Here is a 21,560-nt window from a genome sequence, read left to right as displayed (position 1 = left end):
TGCCCAGTTTAAAGGGATGGGATGTGTTGAGAGTGGGGAAAACGGCGTTTATTGCCCTAGTCAGGAAACAAGATCGATCACTGAGAGTTTCTGTCGAAGTCCTATGATTTGACCTCTACGCCTGGATAATAGGCCAAGAAGGAGTATGGAAGCCGGGTGATAGACAGTGCCTATCTACTCCTTAAGCAGTTTAGGTTTACAGACCGGTAATTTGTTTGAGTCACCAGCTCTAGGAAGGTTGTCATCCAAGACCGAAGAGGACTCCCTCCCCTTAGGTTTAGTTTCAGAGTTTTCCTTCTCCTAGATGGATGACCTGGGAAGATCTACGGGTCCATCAGCACTGAGAGGGTCTGCCCCGCGCCTGGGTTTTAATCTAGGTATTTCTGCAACCCCGCTGGGATAGTTAATGTTACTGGGTTAGTTTGTAAAGGTTATATATCCACTGAAATATAATACTCTTCAAAGTGATTAAGGGGCATTGCTATTTCATTGTTACTGGAGGAGGGGGAGAGTAAGAGTTCATGAAGTGGAAGCAGCTATATTTGTTGCTTAGGAATAGGATAAAGTATTACAGAATGCTTGATATTAAGAATTAACTAAAAATGTTGTTGCCCAAGCTTTGGATATTTCAGATGGTAGGAAGGTGTATATATATATATATATACATTTAAATAAAAGGGGCGGAAATCTCTCAAAAGCTCTTTCGACTATCATCTTGTAGAGCAAGGGAGATTCATAGATCCTGCTCTACCCTGTCTAATTTTAGAAGGAACGTGTTAGTTTATACGAGTCCTCAAATGCAAGGAGGTCCGCCCCACGTAACCAGCGTCACACTGGCATGAAAAACTGTATACAATGTTACTATTGAGGACGTAAGGCAAACTATCCTTGCAAAAAGGAGGAAACGCAGGTCTAACAGTATACACTAACCGCAAGGAAACAGCATAAAAGCAATTAGTAATGCTTTTAACAATCTATTTGGTTATTTTCGTGGCATTATCCCCTATCCACGGTAATTTTAAGTAAACAGGGCATTTTAAAGGCCCGAATGGTTTAAGGGATTTGAAGTCAGCAACCTTTTTATTTATACAATCATCAATAAGGTCTAAAGGATAACCATTATTGATGAAAATATCCCTGATCTTGTCCAGTTCAGAGTCCAATTTAATAGGTGAGAAAATCATAAGGGCTCTATGTACCAAAGTACTTATTAAGCCGATTTTTCGCGATTTTGGTACAAAAGAAGACCAGTTCACGTACAAACCAGTAAAAGTCGGCTTTCTGTAAATTGTAGTGAGAAAACCACCTCTCGAACGTTCAACAAGAACATCCAAAAAGGGAAGAGTGTTATCTTTCTCACTTTCCATAGTGAACTGTAGAGCCCCATGAAGAGAATTTAACCTATTAAAAAATGCCGACGCTTCATTTTCCGATGTTCCTTCTAAAATTAGACAGGGTAGAGCAGGATCTATGAATCTCCCTTGCTCTACAACTTTGGACTCTGCTATTGGCCAACATTTGGTTGATAATCCATGTTGTGCCAATCAGTATAAAATAGAGTGGTTTGAGGTACTGCATAGAGCGGACTCCAAAAATCATTTAAGAATTTTGGAGTCTGTCTCTATTGCCTTCCGTAAACCATCTTTATGCCGGCAGAAGGATACGGTGAAGGCGTTGAATCTCTTCGGGGAAATTTGATAACCCTTTTTTTTTTTTTTTTTTTTTCTTTGTCCTTCCCTCGCGGTGCCATTTTAAACGCTTTTCACCAATTAAATTTACTTTTAATCGTCTTTCTGGCACTTTTAGTATTTGTTTACTCGTTCCCCCCTTTTGCTCTTTATTTCGACATTGTTATTTAATTTTTTTATACTATCGATTCTCTCCTGACGAGATGATAGTCGAAAGAGCTTTTGAGAGATTTCCGCCCCTTTTATTTAAATGTATATATAAATTTTGTACCTCCAAACATTTATTCATATATATATATATATATATATATATATATACTTAAAATTAGTTTATTTGTGTTTACATATATAATAATTGTAAAGCAGGAACAGACGATCTGAAAACCACCCCTACTCAGGTGCATGCTATCATAAAAAACCTTGACACCTCAAAAGCATGTGGACCCGATCTTATCCCAGCTGTGCTATTAAAAAAGTGCTCAGCCGAAGTAGCTCCAGTTCTCTCCAAACTCTACAACAAATGCCTTAATGAAGCTTGTGTTTACATATATAATAATTGTAAAGCAGGAACAGACGATCTGAAAACCACCCCTGCTCAGGTGAATGCTATCATAAAAAACCTTGACACCTCAAAAGCATGTGGACCCGATCTTATCCCAGCTGTGCTATTAAAAAAGTGCTCAGCTGAAGTAGCTCCAGTTCTCTCCAAACTCTACAACAAATATCTTAATGAAGCTTGCTTTCCGGGCTGTTGGAAAACTGCTTCTGTTGTACCAGTATTCAAGAATTCTGGCGAAAGGACAGACCCATCAAATTATCACCCCATTAGCCTCCTCCCACTTTTTGCCAAAATATTTGAGACCATAATTAACCATGCTCTAGTCCATCATCTTACAGATGCTAAACTACTGACTGACAAACAATATGGATTTAGACAAGCCCGTTCCACAGCAGACATCCTAACTGTGATCTCTGAACGTATATACCATTCACTGGACAAAGCGGGGGAGGGCAGAGCGGTAGCTCTAGATATATCTAAGGCTTTTGACAGAGTATGGCATGAGGGTCTCCTCAGTAAAATCAGATCATAAGAGAAAAATCCAGGTTGTCCTTGATGGTCGTATATCTAAACAAAATGATATAAATGCGGGAGTGCCTCAGGGGTCTATCCTTGAACCTCTATTATTCCTAATATTCATAAATGACCTCCCTAACAAAATTGCCTCTGAGATGGGTATATATGCTGATGACACTACACTCTATGGCAGGCACAACAGGAAGACGAATGAACACATTTCTAAAGAAATGGCAGAAACACTAGAGGAAGACCTCCAATCTGTAGTGGAATGGAGACAAAAGTGGTTGGTCGCGTTCAATGCTGCCAAGACTAAACTAGTTTCATTCAATAATTACAAGAAACCCTCTCTACCACCCATAGCAATGGCCAACGACTCTTTATCTGAGAGTCCATCTTTCAAACTCCTTGGCCTAACGTTCACAGGAAACATGAGTTGGAACAATTACATTGAAGGCATTGCCAGGGCCGCTGCAAGAAAGGTGGGCTCTCTCTACCGTGCTAGAAAACTACTAACACCCGAAAGTATCCTGTACCTCTATAAGGCCACCATTCGCCCATGTATGGAGTATTGCTGCCACATCTGGGCTGGTGCATCTGCTACTAGTCTCTCGCTCCTTGACAAGGTTCAAAAGAGAGTCGCAAACCTGATAGGCCCTGAACTGTATGGCATAAGGGTCTACTTCACAAGATTTCCAGCTACGGTCTAACTGGAAATGTTTTCTCAATCATTAAATCATTTCTCTCCGATGGGCTCATAAGAGTAGTGGTAGATGGACAAAAATCGGAGGCCTGCAATATAAATGCTGGAATCCCTCAGGGGTCAATCCTGGGCCCAACTCTCTTCCTGATCTACATCAATGACCTCCCTAAACACATACTTAAATCATTCGTTGGCATCTATGCTGATGACACGACCATCTACGGCAACACATCAAAGGCCGTAAATGACGAAGTTCTCTCGGATTCTCTCTCCTCTGATCTCGAGCGCGTGGTTCAGTGGGGGAAGATGTGGCTAGTTACCTTTAATGCATCCAAAACCAAACTCCTATCCTTACATCATCAACGCTCTGATCCCCAGCTGGCATCAATTGTGATGGATGGCTCTCGTCTGGGTGAGGCCCCGTGTTTTGACAAGCTTCTGGGTTTGACCTTTACTCCTGATCTGAAATGGAACACGTACATCAAGTCTGTTGCCAAGGTCGCTGGAAAGATGGTGGGATCCTTCTACCGCTCCAGAAGATATCTCACTACTGATGCAATTCTCTATCTATATAAAAGCCAAGTACGGCCAAGGATGGAATACTGTTGCCATATCTGGGCAGGAACTGCAAAAAACAGCCTATCATGCCTTGACAGAGTACAAAATAGACTTCGTGGTTTAGTGAGGGATGCCCTTTTCTCTACCCTGCAACCCCTCTCCCACAGAAGAGACGTTGCGAGCCTATCCTTGTTTTATCGTTATTTTCATGGCAGGTGCTCGTCTGAACTCCAATCTCTGGTCCCCCCTCGCCAATCTTTCACGAAAACACCCGTCTAGCTGAATCCACTGTGAAAAATTTCCCCCACTCTATATCTGTGCCTAAATCAAAACGCGGATTTCATGAACAAAGCTTCTTTCTTAGAACTGCACGCCTGTGGAACTCTGTTCCGTCGGCCTGCTTCCCTCCGGACTACAACTTGGATGTCTTCAAGTCTAATGTTAACAAATTCCTAATGAACCGCCCCCCCTAATTAAACACTTCATCAAATCTCCCCACTAACGTAATGTACTTGCAATAACCCTTATCCCTGAGTGGCTTCCGGGCCTTGATAAGTGGTGATCACTGTGTAAAAAAAAAAAAAAAAACTGGTACCTTAGCTTCAGCCTCTGTCCCATCGACGAAATGTTGCATCCCTCTGCCTTTTCTACAAGTATTTTAGTGGTGAATGCTCTGACGAACTGCAATCACTTGTGCCCCCACGATGTGAGCACCCTCGACAAACCCGACAGGCTGCTAAATTCCACCCCCACACTGTAGAGATCCCTAGATGTAAAAGATCTTTTTACTCCAATAGTTTCTTCCCCAGAACCGCTAGACTCTGGAATTCCATTCCAGGTCCCTGCTTCCCCAACAGTACTGACGTGCAGAAGTTCAAGTGTAACGTGAACCGACACCTTGCTGCCCAAATCCCTACATAGTACCCCAGTAGTTGTTGCCCCTGATAGTAGCCCCCTACACCAAAGTGGCAATTTGCCTTGTTTGGGGTGAAAATGTAATAAAAAAAAAAAAATTAAAAAAAATGCATGTAAATATCACTCTTTAGTAATAACTAATCCTATAATCTTGAAAGTGGCAGGGGAGAAAGTGTTTACAGTTTACTTAGTTATTTCCTAGCAGTTCAGCCCATACTGTTCATAATGCTATGTGCATATGTACATTTTAATATATATATATATATGTATATATATATATATATATATATATATTAAAAAGTTTGACTTGTGTCCAGGTAACTTACATCTAAAATTTCAAGTGTTTAGACCCAAAATTGGCGGAAGAGTTTGCTAGAGTCTGCAAAGGTTAACTTTTTAAACTTTGACCTCTTGGCAGCCAAACTTTCGCCCAAAAACTGATTTAAAAGCTTGCTGCATGTATGAATACACTTTATGTAAAATTTCAAATGTTTAGACCAAAAATTGGCTGACTAGTTTGCTAGAGTCCACAGAGGTCAAATGTTTTAAAATTTTTACCCCAATTTTGATCACTTAACATTTATTGTTTTGGGCTCAAATCAAATTAAAAAGTTGGATCAATGTCCAAGTAACCTACATCTAAAATTTCAAGTGTTTAGACCCAAAATTGACAGAGGAGTTTGGTAGAGTTTCAAAGGTCAAATCGTTGAACTTTGACCCCTTGACAGCTAAATTTCTGGCCGAAAACCGAGTAAAAAGATTTTTCCAGATCTCAATACCCCTTATGTAAAATGTTGAGTCTGTAGACTGAAAATTGACAGAGTAATTTGGTAGGGAAATGTACACACACACACACACACACACACACACACACACAATTTCATTTTTATAGATATATAGATTACCAAGTCAGTTTTAATTTGTGGGATGTTATTCTGTAATTTATTCTTTTTTTGTAGATATAAGTGTTTTAGAAGTTTATGTAGTTATGTTTATATGGAAAGTGTAAATCAAAAAGAAGTTTTTGCTTGTGTATGTAGGAGCCGTGAATTAGATATTAGGTTTACATCGTATAAAAGTTTAATTATGTATGACCATGTTCAATGTGATGGATTTTTGTTAATGTTTATATATCGATGTTAAATATATAGTAAAATTAAATTGTTTTTAGTAAGTTTATCCTCCAAAGAAAAGCTAGAATTTTGCCAGTGCCAGTATTTTCAAGTATAGTTTTTAGATTTTGTGTTTTGTAATATTGTTGGCGAATTGATGCTAGGGGTATACAATTGATTAGTATATATCTTATGCTATAAGCCACCTGGCATCTGGGGCATTTGACCAGTTCTATACTTCTTAGCAACCAGGCGTGGGAGGAAAAGGCGTGTCCTATTCTAATTCAAGATAGGATTACCTCTTCCTTTCTTGACGTTTTTGGAAGAGTTTGTTGTCTCAGCAGGTCGACCAATGTTCCTGCCATTTGGATAAAATGTATTTTTAATTATGCTCAGTGTCTCATTGTCAGTAATCAGATCAAGTGCTAGCTTAATAATTGTGGCTTCACCACTAAAAGTTGATGCTCCATAAGGGAGACGTCTTTTCACTGTGACGTTATCCAGGAGAGTGCAGCATCCACATTTCTCACCATCTTTTGATTCATTTGTGTACATGTGTTTATAGAAGCAAAGGCTATTGATCTTATTCAGTTCTTCATAATAATTAGTGAGGTTGGTCTTCGATTTAGGGAGTTTGGTAAGGTTTAGTATGGCTACTGGTCGAGGAGTTTCCATGGAAGGCTTTCTGAAGTGAGTGATTCATGAATTTGTTCCAAGTTTATATTGGATTCTCTGATGATTTCTTTCATCCTTAGGTCAAATGTTTTGATTGTTTTCTTTTTCCTATCATAGAGAGTAATCTAGTGGGTTTGCAATACAGCCATAGGCAGGATTGTCTGGGCAAGGGAGAATTTTGGTCAAGTATTGTAAGGCTAGTTTGTTGCGTTGAATTGATAATGGAGATTCGTTAGCTTCTGCTAACTATCGATGGGGGAAGTTTGAAAGGCTCCTAGTACAAGCCTGAGGCCTTGATGTTAAACAGTGTCTAGTCTCCGTCTTTATGTATGATTTTCTGGTGGCACCGTAAATGAAGCAGCCATGATCTAATTTTGATCGCACTAGTAATTTATATAATTTCAATAGAGTTTGTCAGCTCCCCAATCTGTAGGCAATGATTCGCATTAACTGGAGGGTTTTGTTACATTTATTTTTTAGGTGTTTGATGTGAGGGATGAATGTAAGTCTTTTGTCCAATATTAGATCTAAGAATTTATATACAATCCAGTTTTAAAAGAGGGTCTACGTGCAGTTTTCTAAGCTGACAAAAATGCAAGCATTTGATTCTGTTAGTGATAAATTTGAATCCATTCTTGATTGTCTATTTTGTCGATGCATTGTTGGAGTTGGCACTCAATTGTGGGGATATGCTTTGAGCCGTACCCAATTAAAAAATCATTGACATATAGTGAACAATTCACGCCTTGGTTTATGCATCCAATGATATTGTTAATTTTTAGGTTAAATAATGTTACAGACAAAATACTTCCCTGTGGGACTCCTGTTTCCTGTTCCTTGATGTCCAAGAGGCATGTCCCACACAAACATTAAATAGTCTATTATTTATAAAGTTGTTGGTCAAAATGGATAGTCTTCCCCTCAGTCCAGCTTCTTTAGGATCTTTCATGATACCATACCTCTATGTGGTATCATATGCCTTTTCTAGATCAAAGAAGTCATGTTCTTTTTTGTGTGTAAATGCATTCCTGATAAAAAATTTTCAGTTGTAGTACTCTGCTGCTTTTGGAAGCCACATTGAAAGTTGGTTATTATTTTATAAGTTTGAAAAAAAAACAAGTTAGTCTAGTGTTTACCATTCTCTCCAGTGTCTTGCATGTGCAACTTGTTAGTGGAATTATTTGCAGTTGTATCTTCAAGCATGTTGGCCATGTCCTTTATTTGGGTTATTTTGTTAGAGCTGGTTAAGTGGGAAACTCATGTTTTTTTCCTGATATTTTCCATATCATATTCCATATGGTTTTCTCTTTGATGCTATTATTCATTTTGGACAAAGTTCTTCCATGATTTCCACTTGGCTTCTTTTATTTTTTGCCGTGCTTTAGCTCTGCATATTTTTAAGTTGTTAGAATTCTGAGTAATTGGTTGGTTGTTGAATTTTCTTAATGCAGCATATCATAACCTGATAGTTTTTGAAATCATTATTTAACCAGGGCCGATTATACTTGGTTGATGATTTTGTTTTAGGTATGCATTCCCTAGCTATTGAGATGATGGTATCTGTAAAGTGAGTGATCGAGTCTTTCTTGTGTTTTCCAGGTAGGGATTTGTGCTTGCATAATTATTTGAATATATTCCAGTTAGCTCTTTTAAGGTTCCAGCACAGAATTTTTTAGGTTATTTCAGGGCCAAAATGTTCTAATGTTATTGGGAAGTGGCCACTTCCACAGACGTCCTCGTGCATTGTTCAATTGTAATCCGTAAAGATAGTAGTATCACTTATAGAAAGACTAATTGCTGAGAACGAGTTTGTAGAAAAGTGAACAAAAGTTGTTGTTTTTTTGTAGCAGAATGAATAAAAGTTTGTTTTTGCATAGGTTTTTTTTTTTTTTTTTTTTTTTTTTTACACAGTGATCACCACTTATCAAGGCCCGGAAGCCACTCAGGGATAAGGGTTATTGCAAGTACATTACGTTAGTGTGGAGATTTGATGGAGTGTTTACTTAAGGGGGCGGTTCATTAGGAATTTGTTAACATTGGACTTGAAGACATCCAAGTTGTAGTCCGGAGGGAAGCAGGCAGACGGAACAGAGTTCCACAGGCGTGCAGTTCTAAGAAAGAAGCTTTGTTCATGGAATCCGCGTTTTGATTTAGGCACAGATATAGAGTGGGGGAAATTTTTCACAGTGGATTCAGCTAGACGGGTGTTTTTCGTGAAAGATTGGCGAGGGGGGACCAGGGATTGGAGTTCAGACGAGCACCTGCCATGAAAATAACGATAAAACAAGGATAGGCTCGCAACGTCTCTTCTGTGAGAGAGGGGTTGCAGGGTAGAGAAAAGGGCATCCCCCAATAAGCCACGAAGTCTATTTTGTACTCTGTCAAGGCATGATAGGCTGTTTTTGGCAGCTCCTGCCCAGATATGGCAACAGTATTCCATCCTTGGATGTACTTGGCTTTTATATAGATAGAGAATTGCATCAGTAGTGAGATATCTTCTGGAGCGGTAGAAGGATCCCACCATCTTTCCAGCGACCTTGGCAACAGACTTGATGTACGTGTTCCATTTCAGATCAGGAGTAAAGGTCAAACCCAGAAGCTTGTCAAAACACGGGGCCTCACCCAGACGAGAGCCATCCATCACAATTGATGCCAGATGGGGATCAGAGCGTTGATGATGTAAGGATAGGAGTTTGGTTTTGGATGCATTAAAGGTAACTAGCCACATCTTCCCCCACTGAACCACGCGCTCGAGATCAGAGGATAGAGAATCAGAGAGAACTTTGTCATTTACAGCCTTTGATGTGTTGCTGTAGATGGTCGTGTCATCAGCATAGATGTCAACGAATGATTTAAGTATGTGTTTAGGGAGGTCATTGATGTAGATCAGGAAGAGAGTTGGGCCCAGGATTGACCCCTGAGGGACCTCAGCATTTATATTGCAGGCCTCCGATTTTTGTCCATCTACCACTACTCTTATAAGCCTATCGGAGAGAAATGATTTAATGATTGAGAAAACATTTCCAGTTATACCGTAGCTGGAAATCTTGTGAAGTAGACCCTTATGCCATACCTTGTCGAAGGCCTTTGATATGTCAAGAGCAATTGCCCTAGAAAGGAAGCCTTTGTCAAGAGATTCACTAATCCTGTGGGATATAACCGTCAGCACATCTGCGGTAGATCTTGCAGAGCGGAAACCATATTGTGTGTCACTAAGAAGGTTATTCCTGCTGAGGTGGTTGACTATTTCTCTATTTAATATTGATTCCAGCAACTTACTCATAACACAGAGGAGACTTATTGGTCTGTACTGAGAGGGAGATGACTTATCACCTGAATTCTTAAATACAGGGCAAACTGATGAGGTCTTCCAGGGGGTCGGAAAGCACTTCTCCTTAAGGCAGCGCTTAAATAGTTTCGTAAGTATGGGAGCAAGTTCTGGTTGTTGTTGCGGATAATATTTTCTATAATGATTCCTTTTCTGTCTGTCTGAGCATCCCTAACTAGCATTGTGACTATTAAAGTCCCCTAATAATAAGGGGTGAGGGAGTTGGTTGATAAGTTTTTCTATTTCTGCTTCAGTTATAGGGTCGCTTTGAGCAGACTGTGACAGTTTTATGTAGGGTGGTTGTGACGGCAATTGCCTGTAAATTAGTTTGTAGATTTATTTGACTTCATGCTATTTTTTTGTTAATGAGAATTGATGTTCCTCCATGGGTTATTTGCTGTGTGGTTGCATTCAGCAAAACTGTGGAGGTTGATATTTTCAGATAGTTTTAAAAAGGTTTCTTGTAAGCATATTGTAGGGCAGAGATTGGATATTATAAGAAATAATTCATTTTGGTTGGCTTTTATGCCTCTGCAATTCCATTAGATTATTTTGTTGGCCATGGTTTAATTTCGTACATTTCATATTTTTTTTTTTTTTACATAGGAATCACCACTTATCACAGTCTGGAGGCCACTCGAGGATAAGGATTAATGGGTATACATTAATCATTGTGATTATAGTGTAGTAAATATAAGTAATGGGAATTTTGTAAATTGGATTACTTAATCAAGAACTTGTTTACGTTGGACTTGAAGACAATCAGATTGTAGTCAGCTGGAAAGCAGGCAAACGGAAGACAATTTCACAGGCGGGCAGTTCTAAGAAAGAAGCTTTGTTCATGGAATCTACTTTTAGGTTTAGGCACACATAAAGAGTGTGGGGAATTGTTGATAGTGGTTTTGGCTAGACGAGTGTTTTTCGTGAAAGTCTGGCGAAGAGGGACCATAGATTGAAGTTCAGATGAGCACTTGTCATGAAAATAACGATAAAGCAGAGACAGGCTTGCAACTTCTCTTCTGTGAGATAGAGGTTGCAGGGAAGAGAAAAGGGCATCCCCCACTAAGCAACAAAGTCTATTTTGAACTCTGTCAAGACGGGATAAGCTGCTTTTAGCAGCTTCTGCCCAGATGTGGTAACAGTACTCCATTGTTGGCTGTATAGATAGAGAATTGCATCAGCAGTGAGATATCTACTGGAGCGGTAGAAGGATCCTACCATTTTTCCAGCAGCCTTGGCAATTGATTTGACATACATGTTCCATTTTAGATCGTGAGTAAAGAAACATGAAGCCTCCCCAAGACAAGAGCCATTCATTTCAATTGATGACAGATGGGCATCAGAGCATTGATGATATAAAGATAAAAGCTTGGTTTTAGATGCATTAAAAGTAACCAGCCACTTTTTTCCCCCATTGTACCACATGCTCAAGATCAGAGGAGAGATAGTTAGAAAGAACTTGGTTGTTTACGATCTTTGAAGTGCTACCATAGATGGTAGTGTTGTCAGCATAAATATCTACAAATGATGTAAAGATGTGATTCGGAAGATCATTGATGTAGATCAGATAGAAAGTTGAGACCAGGATGGACCCCTGAGAGACTCCAGCATTAATACTGAGAGTTTCTGATTTTTGCCCATTAACCTTTCAGAGAGAAATGATTTAATAGTTGAGAACACATTTCCAGCTATACCATAGCCTCCGTCGAGAGATTCACTAATCCTATGAGATATAACTGCAAGCACATCTGCTGTAGATCTAGCAGAATGGAAACCATATTGCATATCACTAAGAAAGTTATTTTTGTTGAGACGGTTGACTATTTCTCTATTTAGCACAGATTCCAGCAGCTTACTCATGATGCAAAGGAGACTTATTGGCCTGTACTGAGAAGGAGATGAGCGATCACCTGAATTCTTAAGGGCATACTGATGAGATTTTCCAAGGCGTTGGGAAGCACTTCTTAAGAAAATGCTTAAATAACTTTGTAAGTATGGGCGCTAGTTCTGGTTGGGTCTTTTTGAGCACTATAATTGGAATGCCGTCAGGGCGGTCATCAAACAGGAAATCATGTGGAGACCAACTTATTTAAAAAAAAGTAATGTTCTTAGATTAGCTCCAGCTAAACTCCCTTGAGCCAACAGTCTAGTTCTTATCTCCAGCAGATATGTCAAGTAGTAAACTTCTGGGTGGTCAAATGGTGACCACCAACAAAGGCTAGAATCTTTCAGGAGTGAAGGGATTCAAAGAGATGGCAAAAAGGGGCAGTGAGTTGGAGTTGAACATTCAAGGGGATAGTTCGCTTCTCTGATGGCTCACAGTCAGTTGTGCCAATGTGCCTCTCTGGACTAAGTCAGTTGTTGGGACTTCAAGCCAAAGAAGTCTGTTAATGAGATGTATATATATTGGTTTTGTCAGATAAAACCCTCATTTTGCAAATCTATTATTTGACTTAGGAAAATGAATACCACTTGTAATATCCCAAAAAAATAAAATATAAATAAATAAACATATGTGATTTTATTTGTAGTTTTTGTTTGGAGGGAGGATTTCTTTGCTGCAACGGTGACTGAATCGAACAAAAATTTGCGCATGCGTAGAAGCCATCCTGTCATGAGAGGATGGTTTTTTGCTACCTCCTCCCAGTACAAAAATGGCTAGTTTAGGGTGAAGGAATTAATGTTTTGGGCCAATTTTTCGATATTTGTCAGGCGAAGGCTCGAGCTTGAAAATGATACCTATTTGGTGAAAATCCGTGGCCTGTGTCGAAAGATTTTGCGATACATACAAACACACATACATACATACATACATACATACACACATTTTCGCTTTTATATATATATAGAAGACTAGCCCGGGTGTTTGGAGGTGTGTGTGGTTTTAGGTAAGTGAAAACACTCGGGTGTTTGTGTCGGGGGAGGGGGTTAAAATAAAAAAAAGTTTTGATAGGTAAGTATGAAGGATCAAACCCAAACCCTTGAGTCGAAGTTGGAAATTAAAGTGTGAAAAAAACGTGCGGCGTTAACCACTGGGCCACCACGAAATAGTAATGGAAACATTTTTGAATTTATTTAAGTATTACACCTTGGCAGGTGCCCGTACTTAATGAGGTCAATTTTGAGTGCGGGGCAGTATTTTATTTACTGCGGAGCAGAATTTTTTTTTTTTGTTTCCCCAAGATTTTGTGAGGAAAACCAGCTCCCCATAAAAAGGGGATTTTCCAAATTGTATAGGAATTGTCTGATATAAAGAAAAACTCTACAAGATCAGAGGAGAGATAGTCAGAAAGAACTTGGTTGTTTGTCTGTTTTCTTTTAGACGTTTCCAGCAATCGCGACCGGAACTCTGCCACCAGAATTAATTTCGCTTTTATTATACGAAAAAGCTTAATGTACATGCGGCGATCGAAAAATGTTGAATATAATAACGCGTGAAAGTTGGGCAAATTAAATAGACAGGCATTGATAACTCGTAGATATTATGATTTAGACATGATATGAAAAGTTTTAAGAAGGAATGAGCCGACCGAGAAGTCCAGCGAAAAAAGCCTTTTACAGACATAAACAAAAAGAAAATAATCATTTCACACATTTACAAGGTAGAAAATGAATTATTAATGAAAACAACTTTCAAAGACAATTAGCGAAACTTGAGTTTTGCTAACTTGGCCTAAGATGTTCAGGTTTTAGAAAATAATTACTTCCCTTGTTACCATTCAAACTCTGTGGCTTTTTTTTTTTTGCAAAACTTAATTTTTATTGTTTTTGAAAATTATTTTGATTAATTTTCTACCATATTGTTTTTCATAATTTTTGGCTATGTACTGTGACATGAGTTACCAATTTGTAGGAAGATGTGCAACGTTTACTGTGCCAATTTGGTGCAGCAAGGTAAGAATCATCTGTAAAAGTTAATTAAACCAAGAAATTCCCATGGTTTATGAAGAGAAGTGAGAACAGGATAATTGACAATAAATTGATTCTTTTCAGGCAGTGACATAGAAAGTGCGATGCGTATGATGCCAGCCAGGGGTGTCAGGTGTATTTACCACCTGGCTGTGTTGTTTCCTGACGATTTAGGTGTTTGTGTAAATGCACAGGGCTGTCAGCATCTCACAGCTTTTTCTCCATAGCGTCAATGATAATCGCATATCACTGCTTTTGTCTTGACAAGAGTATCTGTTCCGACTTTGTTGAGGACAGTATGGCTTGTGCTGCCTCGTGGTTAGATTCCGCATCTGGTTGTTTAACTCCTGTATGTGTTTAGCTTACTTTTCGAGCATCTCTTTCACATTTGTGGTGTTTCCTCAGCTTCAGGTGTGGTGAGGGAGATGGCCGGAGCTGCAGTTTGATAGACTTGGGAGACTGACACTGTGACCTCCATAATTTTGTTGGCAAGGTTGGTCAAACCTTAGACTGGTGTCATCTCTTGAGTAGACACTAGTATCATTTGGACTCCAGATAACAGTTTATTGATGAATAACTGTTTCAAAATGTCTGGTTGGAGTAAGTTCTCTAGTAATTGCTTCATCCTTCTCAAAAGTTGAGAAGGCTTCCTATCACCCAGTTCTTCTACCCTGAGGACCTGGAGGAGGCGTTTTTATTGGAAATCTGATATTCGTTTAATTAATTCTGACTTAAAAGTGTCATATTTAACCACTCCAGGTGGGGCCATGATTAAATCATGCTCTTTGACCAATACTTTGCATGATAGCAACACCACGATGTGGTTCAGTTTGGTAAACTCACTGTGGATCCCTTGCATATAAAATTGGGCTTTTACATGGACGAACCAAAGTGTGGAATCATCTGCCCCAAAAAGGTGGGACTTTAACCAACGCCAGCATAGTTGATGACACTGTATCCTATTCCATTTCTGTGCCAAAACAATCAAGAGAGAGTGTTCTGGGCCACCGCGATCATCCAGTAATTCCTTGATAACAGTCCATATACTGTAGGAGGATGTGCAGAAATTGCGTGTTGGTTTTGTTGTCGGGGTTACCACTTTGTAGGGCCCATAGAGGAGTTACTAATGTTGTTGGACCTGACCGTGGAGTCACTAACTTGTAAGAGTGAGAGTTGGCGTTCACGAATTCATAATCGGGATCTATCAATTTTTAGGATTGAGGTTGCTGGTGTAGAAATCTCTTGAAAGTAGTAGGGTATTCAAGGGACCATTAAAGGTAAATTTAACGAGATCACCGATTAATAAAAGGGTGCCACTAGATCACATCCTTACACACCTAAAAATAAAAATATAAAAATGACTCCAGAAAATAATGATATCTGAAGTCACTGTATTAATATGAAATAATCAACATTTATTTACATGTCAGGAATATTAATTCAAATCGTTCCAACGTGAGTGTTTTCTTGTGGTGAGTGTTCATTATGCAAAATTAGCTAAATGAGGATTTTTTGAGTTTAAAATTACTGATTTTTCTGTATCCAGAGTGTCACACATGGTTTGGAATTAATGTGATTATTTTCTGAGAGAAAAATTAACAGTCCATAATCATAAGGGCGAAAGCATATGTGTGTTCATCACATAAAAAATAGTAGTTCAAAATAACATTGTTTAAAAACGGAGAATTAAATTCTCATTCAGTATGGTAATTTTCCATGATGAGGGTTAAGGTGCATGTGCATAGCACACAAATTCAAGATGCTGGATTTTAACGCCTCCTAGTAGCGGAGTTATTCCGATATCCAGTCTTGGGGAAACAAGAGAAAATTTGATTTGATTTTTGCGGCAAATCTTTATATAGGGATGTTCTTGAAAGTTCTAGCATGTTTGCTGTATCTCTCCATGCAGAAAAGTAACAGAGTTCCTTAATTCCATGCATGTAAGTGGCTTGATCATGACATTGTGTCTTTGCGTGTTCTGATATACATGGGTGTTGAAAACGGTAATTGCTATGAAAATGTTCCGGCAGTATGTAGCAGTTGCTACAGTAGTTTTACTTCAAATTCAATATTTCGATTTTCGAATTTCACTATGATAACGAAGAAGCATTGATTATTTATATTTTATTTGTTACAAAAATTTCAGAATTTTTCGTAATAGAATTTTTTTTTCAGTGCTTGTTAAGATACAATCGACAGATCAATTTTTTTAAATATGTCGTTTTAAGCAAAAACAATATTACGTACTTAATTGTTATGCCGAAAATAGTAATATATCCAAATATTACGAAAAATCATTGAGTAGAAAGTTATTTCTAGTTAAAAGTAATTTTTTACAGAAAATTGAGTAAAATCGCAGTTTTCTTAGATGTTATAAAAAGTAGGTAGTAGGAGTCTACATGCAGGGGACATAACTCCAAAACGAATATTTTATTTTACTTGTTCATGGCTGAAATATTTATTGTCTATAGCGATAAACGTCTTTTTTAATAAAAATACAATAGCAGTGGTTCTACTCAATGAATTTTCATAATTTTTTAACGTTTTACTATTTTTGGCATGATAATTAAGTACGTAATATTGTTTTTGCTTAAAAAAATTGATTTGTCAACTATATCTTAACAAGCACCAAAGAAACCTATCCAATAACTGTCACCGTGACTTTTATTGAGTGGGTTTCTATTAGTATTTTGTTTAATTTTCGAGTTTCGGGCGATCATCTTAAGATGATAACTTCATGTCCACCATGTTGTGGTCATTCCAACTTAACTCAGCACTACTGGTGTTTTATTTAAATTCTGAAATGAATGAAAGTTGTTAAACTATATGACTTTTCACATTTATAAATAGTCATTATTGGAATGAATGTGACTTTTTTTTTGTTTGAGAAAACATTTTTTCAAAATTTTATTGTTTGTAACAAAGTCAAAATCCTGAAATTTTCATAACAAATACAATATAAATAATCTTTTTGCTTTTTGTATAATACATGATCGTCGAAAATTGAATTGCTGTCTTCCCTTGTTCTTCGATCTTCAATATGAAAACAAAAAAGTTGTTCCGTTGCAGTAATCTACAAGCGCTCTATTGTCATAGCTTTCAAATTGACTGTTTTTTTTTTTTCAAGATTACAGTTAAAAGAAAGTGTTCGTTTTTAAAACTGAGAAACCTAAAATGATGAAGTGCAAACATTCGTGCTTGTTAAGATATAAAAGTCGACAGATCGATTTTTTAAATATGTGATTTTAAGCAAAAACAACAGTACTTACTTAATTGACATGTTGAAAATAGTAATATATCCAAAAATTATGAAAATTCATTAAGTAGAACAACTGCTATAAAAAGTCTATCGCTATAAGGCTAAAATGTTGGTTGTCATTAAAATGGTGAAAAGGGAGATAAGTATGTCCCTTTACTCACAATCTTCAGGGTGTTCACATCTGGGGCAAATGGCATTTCCCCAATTTTCCATAAAAAATTACTTTTAACTATAAATAATTTTCTACTTCATGAATTTTCATAATTTTTGGATATATTACTATTGTCGACATGATAATTAAGTAAGTACTGTTGTTTTTTTGCTTAAAACCACATATTAAAAAAAATCGATCTGTTGTCTATCTTAACAAGCAGTCCAACATTTTTATACAACAATGTTTGAAAATTAAAAAAGTGAAAAAAAAATGTTTATTACCGTAAAAAGAAGTATTGATTCCTCTTTAGTTTTCAACTAAATTTATGGATAAGAACAACTGAAAAAAAAATGAAAAAGATTTTACATTTTAAAGAAAAAAGTAAAAAAATGAAAAAAAAACATGAAAATAATAAAACATTAAGTTCTAGCAAGTTTCATATGAAGTGCTGAAAAGAAAACTAGTCCAGAAAAAAAAAGTTGGTATCTTTATAAGTAGTTAAGGAAGATCAACAGATCAAGTTCATAATAATCCTGTCCTATAATTAGAAAATTATTAACTAGAGTTATTGTTCTTCCTTGGCTAGCCTCTTTCAATTGCTAGTGAAAAAAAAAGTGGCAACCATTATAATTATATTTTCAAGACAAAAGGTAAATTCAAATTTTATTTCAAAACAAAAAAATTCAATTTACGATGTACAATTAGTTTTATCAAACACTAGCCATATTTACCTAGCATTGTCTGAGTGCTGTCTGTGCTCAGAGGAAAATAATTTTAAATATTGTCATGCTTACAATTTCTTTAAATAGTATTTATTTAAATGTTATTTTGATGCTTTTCCAGAATTTCCCCTTATTAAAAAAACAAAAAATAAAACAAAAATCTGTACAATGTACATATGTTGGGAAGAAAAATATTGTATACCAAAATGCACATAAATTGATCAGTTTTATTTTTAAATAAGAAATTTAAATTTGAGGGCTAAACTACAAGAGACAATCTCGCAACACCTTTTTCAAAAAAGTCTAGAAAAATAAGAGCGATAACTAAATAATTGTAACTTGAAATATTTTAGAAAGCCATTCTTAACATAGGAAAAAAATTTAGGTACTTGTTACGGTCTAATCAATACATTATAAAATGAAAATATTGAAAAAAACATTATATTGTACATACCCTCTATGGAATAAAGTTTTCATTAAAAAAAAAAAAATCGTTTAATTTGATCAAATAGTTTTTTTTTTATAGAGGAACATCAAATTTAATGAGATCGATCGTATCGTGGCCATCTTGCCTATTTTGCGGACGAGGCAGGAGTGCCTTTAAACGAAAAAGTGATTAACAAAGAACAAAATGAAAAAGGGATTAAAAACGACAGAGAAACTCTGTAAAATAAGTGAAAACAAAAATAAAATGTTTAATAAGGTATTTTTTCTGACCATGTTTCCAAACAATTTCATCAAATTATGAGAAACTTTAGGCAATGATTGGAGTTATCTTCCCTGGTGATCCCCCTCCTCATCCGCAAAGTAGGCAAAATGGCCACAACATTATTGACCTTGTTAAAATTTTATTTTCTTCTGTAAAAAAAAAAAAAAAAGAAAAAAAAATACTAGATCAAATCAAGTGAAATTTTTTATGAGAACTTAATTCCATAATGGTTATGTACAATATAATTTTTTTTTAAATATTTCAATTTTTTTAATGTTTGATTAAACTAAACAAGTACCAAACTTAAATTTGCTTAAAAATGATTTTTTTTAAATAAACACTACTTGATCATTTTACATGATTTTTAGTGTATGATATTTTCTTTCCATCACAGGTACTTACATCATACAATTTTATTTTATTTTTGTTTTTTTCATATTAAGAAAATTCTGGACAAGCGCCATAAATTTTTCCATTATTTTATTTTTCATTTTGTTAGATATGTAAATTAAAAAATAATTCAATGTCTGTTTATCAAAGTTACAAGGTGCCTTCAATAAGTTTCCATTTTTTTTTATTGTATAGGCATTTAAAATTATCATAGACTCATTGCAGAGGAAAGTGAAAAGTGATAAAACCAATCGACTGTTCAACTAAAATATTAGACACAGGCAAAAAGAGAACAGCAAGCAAAAGGAAGAATGACAAAAAGCTGAAGTACGTTTAAAGATGACAAATTGCCTTTTATTTTCTAAAAAGAAATAAGTGTAAATGGTTAATTTGAAAAGGCCTGGAGATTGTGGTAAGTCCAAGTAAATCAGAATCAGCCTGATGTCAGTAGGGCACTGGAAGATAGGTGTTAGCGGGCTGCTGAACTGGACATCAGTGGGTTCTAGAAGGTGAGCATCAACAGGTTGCAGAGCTGGACATCAGTGGGCTATGGTATAAGTAACTAGACATCGACAGGCTTTAGAGTGAGTAGCTTAATGTTGACCGGAACTGGAAAGGGTAGCTTAACGGCTATAGGAACTGGAATGGGTAACCGGATGTTGACAGGCTCTAGAGTGGGTAGCCTAACATTGACCAGAACTGGAAAGGGTAGCTTGACAGCTACAGGCACTGGAATGGGTAACCGGACGTTGACAGAAATTAGAAAGAGTAGCTTGACAGCTACAGGCACCAGATGTTGGCAGGCTCTAGAGTGAGTAGCCTGACGTCAACCAGTACTTGAAAGCTGCTGAAGGTGGCAGGAGTCACTGGAAAAGGCTGCAGCAAGTTACTGCAGGAGGCGCTGAAGACCACTAGTTGAAGGGAGGTCTAAGGGAGCAGGCAGACAGTAGTAGTTGTTTGGTAGTAATTTGTGGTTCACTTAAGTGTTGTTGAAAAGGTAGCTCTAAAAGAGGCTGAACTACTGCTGAGACCATTTGGCTGCCGGGCTTGTCAACTTGACTGGCCGTCTTCTTGCTGGTTGCAGACATGCTGTATTTATGAGATAGTATTTTTACAACAGGCATCGCTCTCAGAAATAAAAAAACAAATGCATAGAATTAATTCTCCACTGAATCAATCACAATAAATAGAGTTTCCAATAATTCAACTAGAGATCAAAGTCTCTTCCTTTTTGCTTCGTGGAGAAATGGTTAAATTTATGTTTCTTTCTCTTCAGTTTGAAACAAGAAAAAGGATATTGATATTTTTAGCACCCAGCAGTAATGAGGGTAATTTTTTGATAGATGGCGTATATGAGATTGTTTACAAATGAAAAATGAACGCTGTGGTAAAATACACACCATGGCATAAACGCACCGCAACAGACTCTTAAAAAGTCAGTATGTTATTGCTATACAACTCATGAGATGACTGACCAATTTTTATAATTTCAGGGTCAAATGAACAATTACAGCAGAAATTGGAATACACTCTACTAAAGCCGGATTGTCACAGCGGGTGAATTTCATGGGGGAGAGGTTAGAGTTTTGATTACAATCTGAGTTTGATATTGAAGCACACAATTCTTTATTCCTTTGTTAAACTTTGTTTGTGACAATTTTTTTTTTACTTTATTTAAATTATTGTTGCAATAAAAAAAATGGTTGTTGTCTTCAATAGCCATCAATACCAAATGTCGACAGCAGCTGACAACTAAAACATCTAATGGTGAAACACTGCAAAGCCCCCTCTGGATTTCAACTGCCCTCTCATAGGGTAAATTTTGTCAACAACAGCAACAGCAAATTATGGTCTGATGCCCAGATTACTGACATAGCCTCAACGCCAGCCTCCGTCCTTACTTTAATATTCGAGATGACCCATCATACCAGGAGGGGCTAATATTAAAAGTCTAACAAACTGTAATACCAACCAATATGCAAGCAGGAATGCATAGAGTCTTGCATCAGGCACATCTGGGAATCAAAAAAAAACATACATCCATACCAAGCAGGCTCTTTTTTGGCTGGACATGAACAAAGAAATAGAAAATATGATAAAAAAAAAAAAAAATGGTTCATCTCAACACTATAGCAATTGACAAAGTTTAGAACTATTGATATCATGATAAATCGGACTAACCTTGGTACAGACATTTTCAGTCTGCATGGGAAAGATTATCTAATGGTAGTTACTACTCAAAATATTTTGAATTCTTCCAATTTACCGACACAACTGCACAGTGATAAACCAGATAAAACACATTTTCTCCAAGGATAGAATACTTAAATAGGCAATCTTTGATAATGGCCCACAATTCAAGT

At 36.9% G+C, this 21,560-nt stretch overlaps 1 protein-coding gene across 2 annotated transcripts in view; it reads right to left on the bottom strand.

The window, feature by feature from the left end:
- Window positions 1–21,560, bottom strand: part of LOC145295876 (E3 ubiquitin-protein ligase TRIP12-like) — a 279,814-nt gene that overhangs the window by 245,239 nt on the left and 13,015 nt on the right. For both annotated transcript variants that reach the window (XM_080141617.1, XM_080141619.1), the window contains exon 2: window positions 17,658–17,715. The gene's annotated coding sequence lies outside the window, so the exon portion shown is untranslated. The remainder of the gene's footprint in view (window positions 1–17,657; window positions 17,716–21,560) is intronic.

This window comes from Euprymna scolopes, chromosome 16 (genome assembly GCF_053919585.1).
Source record: "Euprymna scolopes isolate OS-2025 chromosome 16, ASM5391958v1, whole genome shotgun sequence".
Taxonomy (NCBI): Eukaryota; Metazoa; Mollusca; class Cephalopoda; order Sepiida; family Sepiolidae; genus Euprymna; species Euprymna scolopes.
Note: the sequence above shows the minus strand (reverse complement) of the source record. Positions and strands in the feature narration are given on the sequence as shown.